At 33.4% G+C, this 12,410-nt stretch overlaps 1 protein-coding gene across 5 annotated transcripts in view; it reads left to right on the top strand.

The window, feature by feature from the left end:
- Nucleotides 1-12,410, top strand: part of OLFM4 (olfactomedin 4) — a 180,609-nt gene that overhangs the window by 73,757 nt on the left and 94,442 nt on the right. For 2 of the 5 annotated variants that reach the window (XR_012469479.1, XR_012469475.1), the window contains exon 11: nucleotides 859-1,391. The exons of 2 other annotated variants lie outside the window; for them this stretch is intronic. The gene's annotated coding sequence lies outside the window, so the exon portion shown is untranslated. Of the gene's footprint in view, nucleotides 1-858; nucleotides 1,392-7,937; nucleotides 8,089-12,410 lie in introns of those variants that run through there. One more of the 5 variants, XR_012469477.1, reaches the window with a different exon arrangement.

The raw sequence follows: 12,410 nt of genomic DNA on the forward strand, positions 1-12,410 counted from the left end.
TTCAAATTAGGAGAGAGTAAATGACTAGCTCAAAGTCATACAATCCATAATGTCAAAACATTTAAATTCAGCTCTTCTGATAATAGTTCTTGTGAACTTTCCACTACACTATATTGCCTTTACTTAGTTCAATAAAAAACAATCTTGGAGGGGAAATGCCAAATCTATCTGTGTTATATATGTCAAGGTTTGGATAGATTTGTGATCTCACTGATGTAGTAACTCCTTTCTGTAATGTGTATTGCAGGACATCCACAACTCGGCCTGTGTTCAACATTTTGAAAGAATTGCTGGCTAGCATTTTTATGATGTTTTAATGTTTCCAAAGTGCTTTACAAATATGGACTCATTTTATCCTCATTTTACAAATGAATATATTGATTCAGATAAAGGTTAAAGTATTTTCCCAGGATCAAACAACTTGTGCCTCAGGCAAGATTTGAACCCAATTCTTCTTGATTCCAGATCTAATAATCTCCATACTGTGCCAGAGTCTACATAGAGTGGTAGAAATCACCATCTAGATCTATCAATATTTTATAGGTACCAAAGTAATATGAAATTTCTCTATAGCCAATGTTCTTTGCACTCACTATTTAACTGCCTACTTCCTTTAATCTCTTTGATGAAATCTTTATTGTTTTTTTGGGTGTGGTACTGGGTTGGTAAGATACTATAGTCAAATAACTGCCTTTCAGCCCTTTTGATGATCCATTAACTTCTATTCTTGGGATGCCACTATTCTGTCATACCAAGTAACCCTAGAAGACTGTTGATGGTATTACTACCAAAAAAAAAGGCAATTAAGTAAACACTAATTACTACCTACCTATATACCTACTTTCTTCTCTTTTTAAGCTTTTTCTGAGTGCAACTTATACAACTATCAAGGTCATCCTTAATGAAATTATGAGAAAGAAGCATGCAGACTTCCTTGACGAATCACAGCCAATATAATTTTACAATTGCTTGAAAGGTATAAGGAATATCAAATCCTATCAATTTGCCTGGAAAATAGTTTGGGTTCTATAACCATCTGTTTATGATCTGTTTTGGAATTTTTTCCCAAGGATTACTGACCTATAATTTGGAAACTATTTTTCTCCCTTTTTGAAAACTGGGACAATGTTTGCCCTGCTTGAATGCTATGATGTATCTTGTGATATATAGAAAGTTTCAAGTTCTGTCCAGTACCACAAGGTGATTCAGTGACTGTTTCTTGGGATAGCAGTACTACCTTTTGTTTTTTCTATTGTTTTAAGCTTGGACATCTAAGAAATCTGCAGTAAAATATCACATCTGTGTTGTCAAAAAAACAAATATCTATTTAAACAACCAAGTACATTCATTTTATAAACCATAACTAAAACAATGCCAAAATATGGAGCAAAACAAAGAAAATAAAAGCCAAGAATAAAAAGCTGTTGTCTCTTCTTATTTGATTTGGAACACAATTACTTTGACCTACTCTCTCTCTCTCTCTCTCTCTCACAGCTCATTTTAAAATAGGCAAAGTCCCATTGCTAATAAAATCCCTGCATTATAAGCACTATTCTTTTTAATACTCTGTGACTGCATTTCTCCAGAAGAAGTGACACAGATATTGCCCAACTTTCTTCACAAACCTGTTAATCTTATGCTATCTTTTACTAGTGATTGTTTAAGGCAATGGGCAATAAAACAATGAATTGAACTCCTCTGAATAATCAAAGTAGAGGGGGGTGGGGGGAGAGACAGAGAGAGATATATAGAGAATGAGAGAGGAAGTGAGAGAGGGACAGAGACAGACAGATATTCAGAAAATGAGAGAAAGTGTGAGACACAGACAGAAACAGAGACAGAGACAGATAATGAAGGAGAGAGAGAGAGAGAGAGAGAGAGAGAGAGAGAGAGAGAAATATTATTTCTGCTAGCTATGATTCTTTCTGAGTTGTTCTTTCAGAGCTCATTATTTCCATGTCTCCCTGCTCATTCCTCACTCCCAAATTCATCTTCTCTATATTTCTCTATTTCTGTAGAGGGTATAACCATAAATACAATTACTCAGTTCATAACCTCAGAGACACCTTTGACTCTTCTATCTTTCTCACACTTCAAATTGAATCAGTTGTCAAGTCTTTTGATAGTGTTGCCTATATTCTCTTCTCTCCATTCATATGACCACCAACATAGTTCAATCCCTCATCATCATTTGCTTGGATAGTTGCAACAGCCTCCTAATTGGACTTCCAGTTCTAGGCACTTGAGTATGCTCTCCATTCATGGATAATGTTATAAAGATTTTGTGTAAATTTGAGAGGAGGAATAGAGAGCAGTTGTTACTGACTCTTTTATAAGATTCTAGAATGTTGCATTCTATGACTTATTTATTTAGTACCTTTTATATTCAAGTCACTGTTCAGGGTACCATTGATATTAAAATGAAAAATGACACAGTTCTTGTCCTCAAGGAACTTATAAGCTATTGTACTATAAAAAATAGAATGTGATAGCATTCTGAAGGAGAGGCAAATTGGTGAAGCAGAATAAGCTCTGACTTTTAAGTCAATGAATCTAGAATTTCCAAACCTTTCTCTGCTATGTATTAACTATGTGTCTTTGGTTAAAAAAAAAAAAGGTAGTTAAGTTGTCTGGGGCCACAGTTTTCTCATTTTTAAAAGAAGGAGCTTGGACTAGATGGTTGCTTGGCTTATGTCCAGGTCAGAATTCTTTAAATGAGATTAAATCATATCATGACTTCAAAAAGGTGACACCTAAATTACTTCTTAAAAAAGGATTTCAGCTAGTAGAAGTGAGAAAGAATGAGTCACTAAGTCATTAAGCATGACCCTTTACTGTTTAAAGTAAAAAAAAATCGTGCCTTGATTTTCTGTGTCAGTGAAAACTTTTAAGAGGTCTTCTAAATGCTCTGTAATGATAATATCTGTGCTTTGGGCTTAATGCTACTGTTTAGTTGATACAATCCTCACTACTAATTACAATAGACAATAGATTCCATTTCTCTAAATGAGGAGCTTTATATTTGTTCTCTGCATGATGCAAACAAAAATGTCTCTTAGAGATAACAGAAAGGCAGAAACAGAAAGAACCAAACTGATTTCAATATAATGGAATATATTGCAAATTTATAACTTAAATGGGAAACAAGACCCAGAATTCTCAATACAGTTTTGATTTAGGATTCTATTGTTGTTGATCAATTCTTTCAGTCCTGTTTTACTTCTCATGACCCCATTTGGGATTTTCTTGGCAAACATACTGGAGTGGTTTGTCATTTTCTTCTTCAGTTCATTTGATAGATGAGGAAATTGAGGTAAACAGAGTTAAGTGACTTGCCCAAGGTCACAAAACTAATAAGCATCTGAGATTAGATTTGAACTCACGAAAATCACTCTTCCTGATGCTTTATTTATTGTGCCACTTAGCTGCTAAAGAGCCTCTTTAGGGATCTAGTCTTTTCCTAATAAACAGAAGTTACTTAGATAGATTTCTTTTTCTAATATTTTAATGCTAATATTACTTTGAGTTCCAAATTTCATCCCTTCCTTCTTTTGTGCCTTCCCCCCAGACAGTAAGTAAACAAATATAAATTATATATGTACAGTTATGTAAAACATTTCCATTTAAGTCATTTTTACAAGAATATTTCAATAAAAGAGAAAAAAAGAAAGTGGAAAAATAGTATGCTTTAGTCAATATTCAATTAATATCAGTTCTTTATCTGAAGATAGCATCATTGGGATTGTCCTGGATCATTGTATTGTGGAGAATAGCTAAATCATTAAAAATTCTTCATTGAGCAATGTTACTGTTGCTGTATACAGCATTCTCCTGGGTCTGTTCAGTTCAATGTGCATCAGTTCATTTAAGTCTTTCCAGGTTTTTCTGAAATCATTCTTCTGGTCATTTCTTATAGCAAAATAATATTCCATTATAACATAATAATGTTCCATTATAACAATATAACATGGTTTGTTTAGCCATTCTCCAATTGATGAGTATCCTTTCAATTTCTAGTTGCTAGTTACTACAAAAGAGCTGTTATAAATATTGCTATACAAACAGGTCATTTCCCCTTTTTTGGGATGTCTCTGGGAATATAGTGGTATTGCTAAATCAAGGGGTATGCACAGTTTTGTAGCCCTTTGGGCATAGTTCCAAATTGTTCTCTAGCATGGTAGGATCAACTCACAAGTGTATTAATGTCCGAGTTTTCCCAATGCTATCATTTAAGATTTTCCTTTTTTCTTATATTAGCCACTCTTGAGAGGTGTGAGATGGTACCTTAGAGTTGTTTTAATTTGCCTTTCTTGATTAACAGTGATTTAGAAAAAAGCAAACAAATAGTGATTCAGAATTTTTCAAAATATGACTAGAGATAGCTTTGATTTCTTCTCCCCCCAAAAATGGCCTGTTCATATCCTTTAACCATTTTTCAATTGGGGAATATCTTTCAATTTTATGAATTTGACTCATTTCTCTATATATTTGAGAAATGAGACCTTTGTCAGAAACACTTGTTGAAAAATTCTCCCCCCCTCCAGTTTTCTGTGTTCCTTATAATTTTGGTTGCATTGGATTTGTTTGTGCAAAAACTTGTAAATTTTATATAATAAAAATTATCTATAATATATTTTGTAATGCTCTCTATATCTTTCTTGGTCCCAAATTCTTCCCTTATCCATAAATCTGACAGATTTAATTTGCTTATGGTACTGCTTTATATCTAAATCTTGTGCCCATTTTGACCTTATCTTGCCATAAGATGTGAGAGGTTGGCTTGTACCTAGTTTCTGCCATACTGTTTTCCAATTTTCCAGCAGTTCTTGCCAATTAATGAGTTTTTGTTCCATTTTTTGGGTCAAATAATGAATTTGGGTTTATCATATATCAGATTATTATAGATGGTTATTTGCTATAAGATAATTTGTACCTAATCTATTCAATTGATTCTCCACTCTATTGCTTAGTCAGTAATGGACTGTTTTGATAACTACCACTTTATAATACAGTTTGATATCTGGTATGGCTAGACCATCTTCTTTCACATTTCTTTCATTGATTTTCTTGATATTCTTGAACTTCTGTTCTTCCAGAAAATTTTTGTTATTTTTTTTCTAGCTCTATAAGTTAATTTTTTGACAGTTTAATTGGCATAGCATGGAATAAATAAATAAGAATTTTCATTATGTTTGACATATCCATGAATAATTAATATTTTTCCAGTTGATAGGATATGACTTTAATTGTGTGAAAAAAATATCTTAGAGTTGTGTTCTTATAGTTATTGAGTTTGTCTTGGCAGGTAGATTCCTAAGTATTTCATATTGTCTATCTACAGTTATTTTAGATGGAATTTCTCTTTCCATTTCTTGCTACTAGATTTTGTTGGTAATATATAGAAACGCTGATAATTTATGTAAGTTAATTTTGTATCCTGAAACTTTGCTAAACTTGTTAATAATTTCAAGTAGTTTTTCAGTTGATTCTCTAGGATTTTTTTAAGTATAACAGCATATCATCAGAAAGAGATATAGTTTTATTTTTCATTGCCTATTGTAATTCCTTTAATTTCTTGTTCTTATCTGATTGTTATAGCTAACATTTTTCATACAATATTTAATAATAGAGGTGATAAGCATCCTTACTTCACTCCTGATTGTACTGGGAAGGCTTGCAACTTAGCCCCATTACACATAATGCTTGCTAATGGTTTTAGATAGATATTACTTAACTTTTTAAGGTAAATTTCATTTATTCCTATGATATCTAGTGTTTTTAATAGGAATGGTTGCTATTTTTGTCAAAGATTCTTTTCTACTTCTATTGAGATAATCATATGATTTTTGTTGTTGATTGTTCTGTTGTTCATTGATAAGGCCAATTATACTAATATGCAATTATGCTAAAATATGCTAATTTCTTAATATTGCACCAACACTGCATTCCTGGAATAAATTTCACCTGGTTATCATGTAAGAACCTTGAGACATATTGATGTAAGTTCTTTGTTAGTTTATTTTAAAGTTTTTTCATCATTCACTAGGAAAATTGGTCTATAATCTTTTTCCTGTTTGGGTATCAACACCATAATTGTATGGTATTTGGAAGGACTCCTTTGTCCATTTTTCCAAATGGTTTATATAATTTTGAGATTAATTATTTTTACTAGTAGAAATGCATGGTAGAATTTGCTTTTGAATCAACTCAATCCTGGGAATTTTTTCTTTCAAGTTCATTGATGGTTTGTTCAATTTTTTTTCTAAGTGAGCCATTTAAATATTTTATTTCTCCCACAAATCTGGGTGATTTATATTTTTGTAGATATTGATCCATTTCATTTTGATTGTAAAATTTATTTTCATATAATTGGGTAAAATAGCATCTAATAATTGCCTTAATTTCATCTTTGTTGGTATGAATTCATACCTCTCATTTTTGATATGTCATTTATTTTTCTTCTTGTTTAAATCAAATAAACCAATACTTCATCTATTTGGGGCTTTTTTATTGCAGTCAGCTTCTAGCTTTATTTATTAGTTCAATGATTTTATTATTTTTAATTTTATTTATCTCTCCTTTGATTTTCAGGACTTCTAATTTAGTGTTTACCAATATAATTGGTGTTTAGTTGCACCAATATAATATAATAATATAATAAACACCAATAGAATTGGTGTTTAGTTGCAAATTTTGAATTTATTCTTTTTCTAGTTTTTTTTAGTTTCATGCCTAATTAATTGATCTGCTTTTTCTCTATTTTTCTTGCTATATGCAATTAAAGATATAAATTTTCTCCCAATAAATTTCCTTGCATAAATTTTGGTATGTTGTCTCATTGTAATTTACTTTAATGAAAATGATTGTTTCTATTTTTTGTTTCTTTGCATTTTTTACTTGTTTTTAGAATTAGATTATTTAATTTTCAATTAATTTTAATTGCTCTTTCCAGTATTCATTTTTATTTTTTTATTTTTTTTTGCAAGGCAGTGGGGTTAAGTGGCTTGCCCAAGGTTACACAGCTAGGTAATTATTAAGTGACTGAGGTCAGATTTGAACTCAGATCCTCCTGACTCCACTGCACCAACTAGCCACCCCTCATTATCCATTTTTGAATGTAACTTTGAGTGCATTATATCTGATAAGGATGGGTTTTCTATTTCTGCTTTTTCTGCATTCAGTTTTGAGATTTTTATGTCCTATTCAATTTTCTCTGGAGATCTAACATTTCTAACTTTTCAAGAATTTTATTCACAGCTTTAACCTCTTGTTTGTTTTTTGTTTAGAGAGGAAACGTTGAGGTCCCCCCATTAGTATAGCTATATTATTAATTTTCTTCTGTAATTCATTCAACTCTGAAAAATTTGATATTATACCATTTGGTGCATATGTGTTTAGTATTGATAATATTTCATTGACTATGATACTTTTTCAGTCAATTATAGTTTATTTCTTTCTTTCAATTAGATCTATTTTTGTTTTTGGTTTTTTGAAATCATGATTGCTGCCCTCACTTCTTTTGCTTTAGATAAAGCATAATAGATTTTTCTCCATCCCCTTACGTTTATCCTGTCTATATCTATCTGCTTCAAATGTGCTTCTTATAAACAAATTGTAAGATTCTGGTTTTTAATTTATTATGCTACCTGTTTCTTTTTTATGAATAAGTCCATCCCATTCATATTTATAATTATGATAATTAATTGTATTTCCCAACCCTCCATTTTTCCCTTATTTATTCTTCACTTATTCTTATTTATTCCCCCCCTTTCCCTCTCCACAAATGTTTAAATTATGAACACTGCCTTCCTTAATAGCTCCTCCTTTTCTTCAGTCCCCTCTCTTCCATTTCATACTTCTAGATCAATTCTGAAGCAAGTTGTTTGGTGAGGAATTTGCTGGACTTAAAATGGTTCATTTCCTTCTCTACCATCTAGGTACCAGAAGTTTTAGTTGTATTTCTAAAGAGCATTATATCACCCTTTCACTTGGTTGGGCAAGCTTGGAGTCTGCAGTCTGCAGGTAACCAGAGTTGAAGAGAAGCAAGCTGGTAGGCACAGTGAAAACTCATGACCAGTTCAGGGCTGAATCAATCAAGAAGTTTTTCAAGAAACTGAAGAATTTTGTATTGGAATACATTGTTCCTACAGAACAGGATACACAGATTCTAAACTTTTTTTTCATTTATCCTTTTTTTAGTATTGCTGGGCTTGGGCAGAGATAATTTCAGAGTTCTCTGTAACGCAAGAAATAATTACTCCTTAAAATGGTGCTCATTTGACAGGAATCATAACAGTTCCTTTGAGTGGGGACAGTTGACATTTATGAGAAGGCATTGAGGAAGTTGAAACCCTTTATGTCAGAGGTACACTAGGATATGACAGGTTCTAATTCAGGGGAATTCTATAGAGATAAAATTCTTTGCTAGATTTTTAGCAAAGACTCATGGAATTAATATTGAAAATATTGGGAGAGATGGACTAAATGAAAATACAAGCAAATGAATTCATATCCAGTTGAATAGCCTTAATCAAAGATTAAAAATTAATGCTTTGATGTCAACTCAGTTTCCAGAAGGGTGTCTTAGCCATATGGCACTTTAATCAAAACTTAGATAAGGGCATAGAAGACAAAGCAAGTCTGTGGATGATTTAAAACTGAGAGAGATCACTAACATATTGAATGAAAGAACCAATATTCAAAAAAATCTTGTTTGAAAGATTAAATTGGACCAAAGGCAATAAGAAAATTGAAGAGGAATAAATGAAAAGTCTTACTCAGAGGTTAAACAATCAACTTCATAAGTATAAGACTAGAAAGGTATGGTAGGCAAAAAGTTCATACAAAAATATTTCAGGCTTTTTGGAGCTACAAGCTCCTCATTAGTTAGAATTAGGATATCAAAATCTCCAAAAGCAAATTTTTAGGCTACATAAGAAAAGACAACATGCCTGAGACTACGGAATGGATATGATAGTGTAATTTACCACAACTGAAGGTTTGTGCTCAGGTTTGGAATCCATATTTTAGGAAGGACATTAAGAGACTGAAGATAATCCAAAGGAAGGCAATCAGGATATTGAAAAACTTTTAGAGAATGCCAAATTAATATAATTTTAACCTGAAGAAAGGAAGACCTACTTAACTATTTTTCTCTAGCTCTTTATATTTTATAGTAAAAAATCTATGTAGAAGAGATAGAAATTAAAGTGACCTTAGTGACAATGTACTTCAACTGTTTGAATAAGAATACTCCACCCCAAATCTCACAAATAGTCATTAACATTAACCTTTCCTTGAAGACTTCTAGTAAGAAGAATTCAAGTCCCTGAAAAGGCAACCTACATCACTTGTAGATAGCTCAGTTGTTACTTCTCCCATTTTGCAACCCATCTAAGTAAGTATAAAACAGTGAATTCTACTCATGAGTCTCCAGTACTGGGAGGATGAGGGAGAAAAATGTAGACATGGGTGATGTTGCAGAGGGAGAAACATAGAGAAGTGATGTTGACCTTTTGGGCAAGTTGATATCTATCCTTTTCTTATAGTCACTATATCATATTTGAGAGATGAAGGTTGTTTATATCCTGTAGAAAAACAAATTCCCTCCCCTCATACTTGTTGGTGTATCAATGGGGCGATGGTGTCAGAGATGCAACTAAATGAATGCCTTAAGAAAACAGCTGGAACTAAGAGGCTGATTGAACTAAGAGGTGATTGTTTTCCTGAATGAGGAATATTAACTTTATGTAGCAGACATTGTACTAAATGTTTTATAAATATCTTACTTGATCTTTAGAACAACCCTGGAAGATAGATGCTTTTTTTTAATCCCCGTTTTACATTTGAGAAAACTGAGACAGACAGAAGTTAAGTGATTTGCCTCGGGTCACATGATAGGTGATGCTTAAGGCTTGATTTGAATTCAGGTATTCCTGACTCCTGGTCCAATGCTCTACTCATTCCACTATCTAGGGGCTTCTAGACTACAACAAGAGACAAAGACAACCCATTCTCAAGAGTGAAAGAAAAATAAAAGAACTGACTTCCTGAGTACTTCACTGACCCCCCTGGTAAGTTTTGTTGTGAGTGGGCACATCTTCCTCAGATGGAGGGAGAGCCTTTGAGTTTAATTGCTCTTTCCAGTATTCATTTTTATTTATTTATTTTTTTTGCAAGGCAGTGGGGTTAAGTGGCTTGCCCAAGGTTACACAGCTAGGTAATTATTAAGTGTCTGAGGTCATATTTGAACTCAGATCCTCCTGACTCCACTGCACCAACTAGCCACCCCTCATTACCCATTTTTGAATGTAACTTTGAGTGCATTATATCTGATATATATCTGGACTTGGTCAGGGATATATTTCCTACAGGAAGGTACCCTAATGTTTTGGACCCTTGTTAACATAACACATAATTTCACTGGTTTAAGAGAACTTTTCCTAAAGAATTTGTTTAAGGTACTCAGATCTGCAATTTGATAGTCTTAGTTGCCTGGGGTGATGAGAATTTAAATGATTTGCCTAGGGAATCTTACAGTCAGTATGTCATACAATCAGAAAAGGAAGCTGAATCCAGGTCTTCCTCATTGAGAATGACTCTATCCTCTATACCATGCTGTCACTCAATTTTAAAATTAACTTCCAATATAGTTTTTTTTTTAACATACAGAATCTTAACTAGAATCCATCAGAGAAGGAAAACAATTAACTCTAACCTATTAGGGAGATTACTTTGATACCAAGATAAAGGATGGAGTAGAGAAGAACAGATTAGACAGAGGAAAACAATAAATCTTATTATAAAAAAGTTATAACTTGCAATGATCCAGTAAATCAATCAACAAATACTAAGTACCCACTATAAGAAATGCAAGGTGCTGTCCTATGTTCTAAGACTATGAATGCACTGCATGAAATAATATCCTTACTGGCACTTATGGTAATGTATAAGATGCACCTTAATTTGGGGGCCCAAAATTTGAAAAAAAAATTATTACAAAAAGGTTTTGAACTCAAGTTTTATTCATCATAAAATTCAAGGACCTACTGCTCATACCTTTTTGGGATCTTTTGGGCAAGTCTGGTGTGTGGATGCATGCTTAGTTCATTCCCTTTCATGAACCTGAAGCACCTATTATATTCTCCTTTGAAAACAGTCACTTCTTTTTCATCAGCGTTTCTTCTGGCTTCCTGCTGAACCATTTTTGTGGACTCAGGAATTCCAATAGCCCTTTGCTCTTCAATCCATCTCTTCAGTTCCCTCTCTAGATCAGGCCATTTGGCTGACTTGCCTTTCATGGCCTTCTTCTGGCCTGGCATTTTCAGTAGGGTCTCTTCTTCCCGTGGCCAGTCAGGGATTGTTTTCTCAGTTGGAGAGAGACCAATCTGACATTCAGCGGCATGAATTCCATTCACTTTTACAAACTGGATCACTTTGAGCTTGAATTCAGTACTGTACAAAGATATTTTCTGAGTCATTTCTGGGCAGAACGTGGTAAAACATAAACTTATATACCAATAATAAAGGCGAAACAATGAGTGCAAAGAGAACAAGCGCTGAAAAGGTAGTAAATGCAAGTAAAAATAAAAGCTACAACTGCTGTATAAGATGCTCCCAGTTTTTAGACCCCAAATTTTTCAAAAAAGGTGCATCTTATACATGAGGAAATACAGTATATTCTAATAGTGAATTCAAAGAGGTGGAGTTGAGGAAGGAATCCATTTCAGTCATGGGGATGAAGCCTGTTACAAAGGCACAGAAAATGGAATGGATCACTGTGTGGGGAGGAGAAAGAAAAATTTGAATTGGAAATTATGTGATAATAGGAAATAATGTAAAATACGTCTGGGAAGGCAGGTTAGAGCTGGGTTGTGAAGGGTTTTAAATGACGAACATGGGAATTGATACTTGATCTTAGGGGTAATAGTTTTTTTTTTTCAATAGGGGAGTGACATGGAGCTTTAGGAATAACTCTGGGACAGTTGTTTAGAGAAGGAATTGGAGAGATGAGAGACTAGATGAAGGAAGCCAGACCCATTAGGAGGCTCTTGAAAGAACTTGGACAACCCTTTTATTATAACTTAAATCTAATTTCCCCCCAGCAACCTCCCCTTATTATAAGAGACACATACATATATTTGGCCCTATAGCCAAGCTCCCAGCATTTGGTACAAATAGTACTATGAGTTATGGCACTTGAGATGTCCTGAGGGGCTGAGGAAAGCTTCAGGGCAGAAATGCCAGGTAGCATTGGAGCTCACTGCCTTGCTAAATATAGCAGGTAATTAGGCAATTATTCAGTTGGTTTCTTTTTAATCACAGTTTACTGGGAGCTTTCACCTTTGGAAGCCCTAACTGCAGGAGGGCTAGAAAGACTCTTGCAGAGTCCATGGGTCTGCTCACTGTGA

The sequence above is a fragment of the Macrotis lagotis genome, chromosome 6 (genome assembly GCF_037893015.1).
Source record: "Macrotis lagotis isolate mMagLag1 chromosome 6, bilby.v1.9.chrom.fasta, whole genome shotgun sequence".
Classification (NCBI taxonomy): domain Eukaryota; kingdom Metazoa; phylum Chordata; class Mammalia; order Peramelemorphia; family Peramelidae; genus Macrotis; species Macrotis lagotis.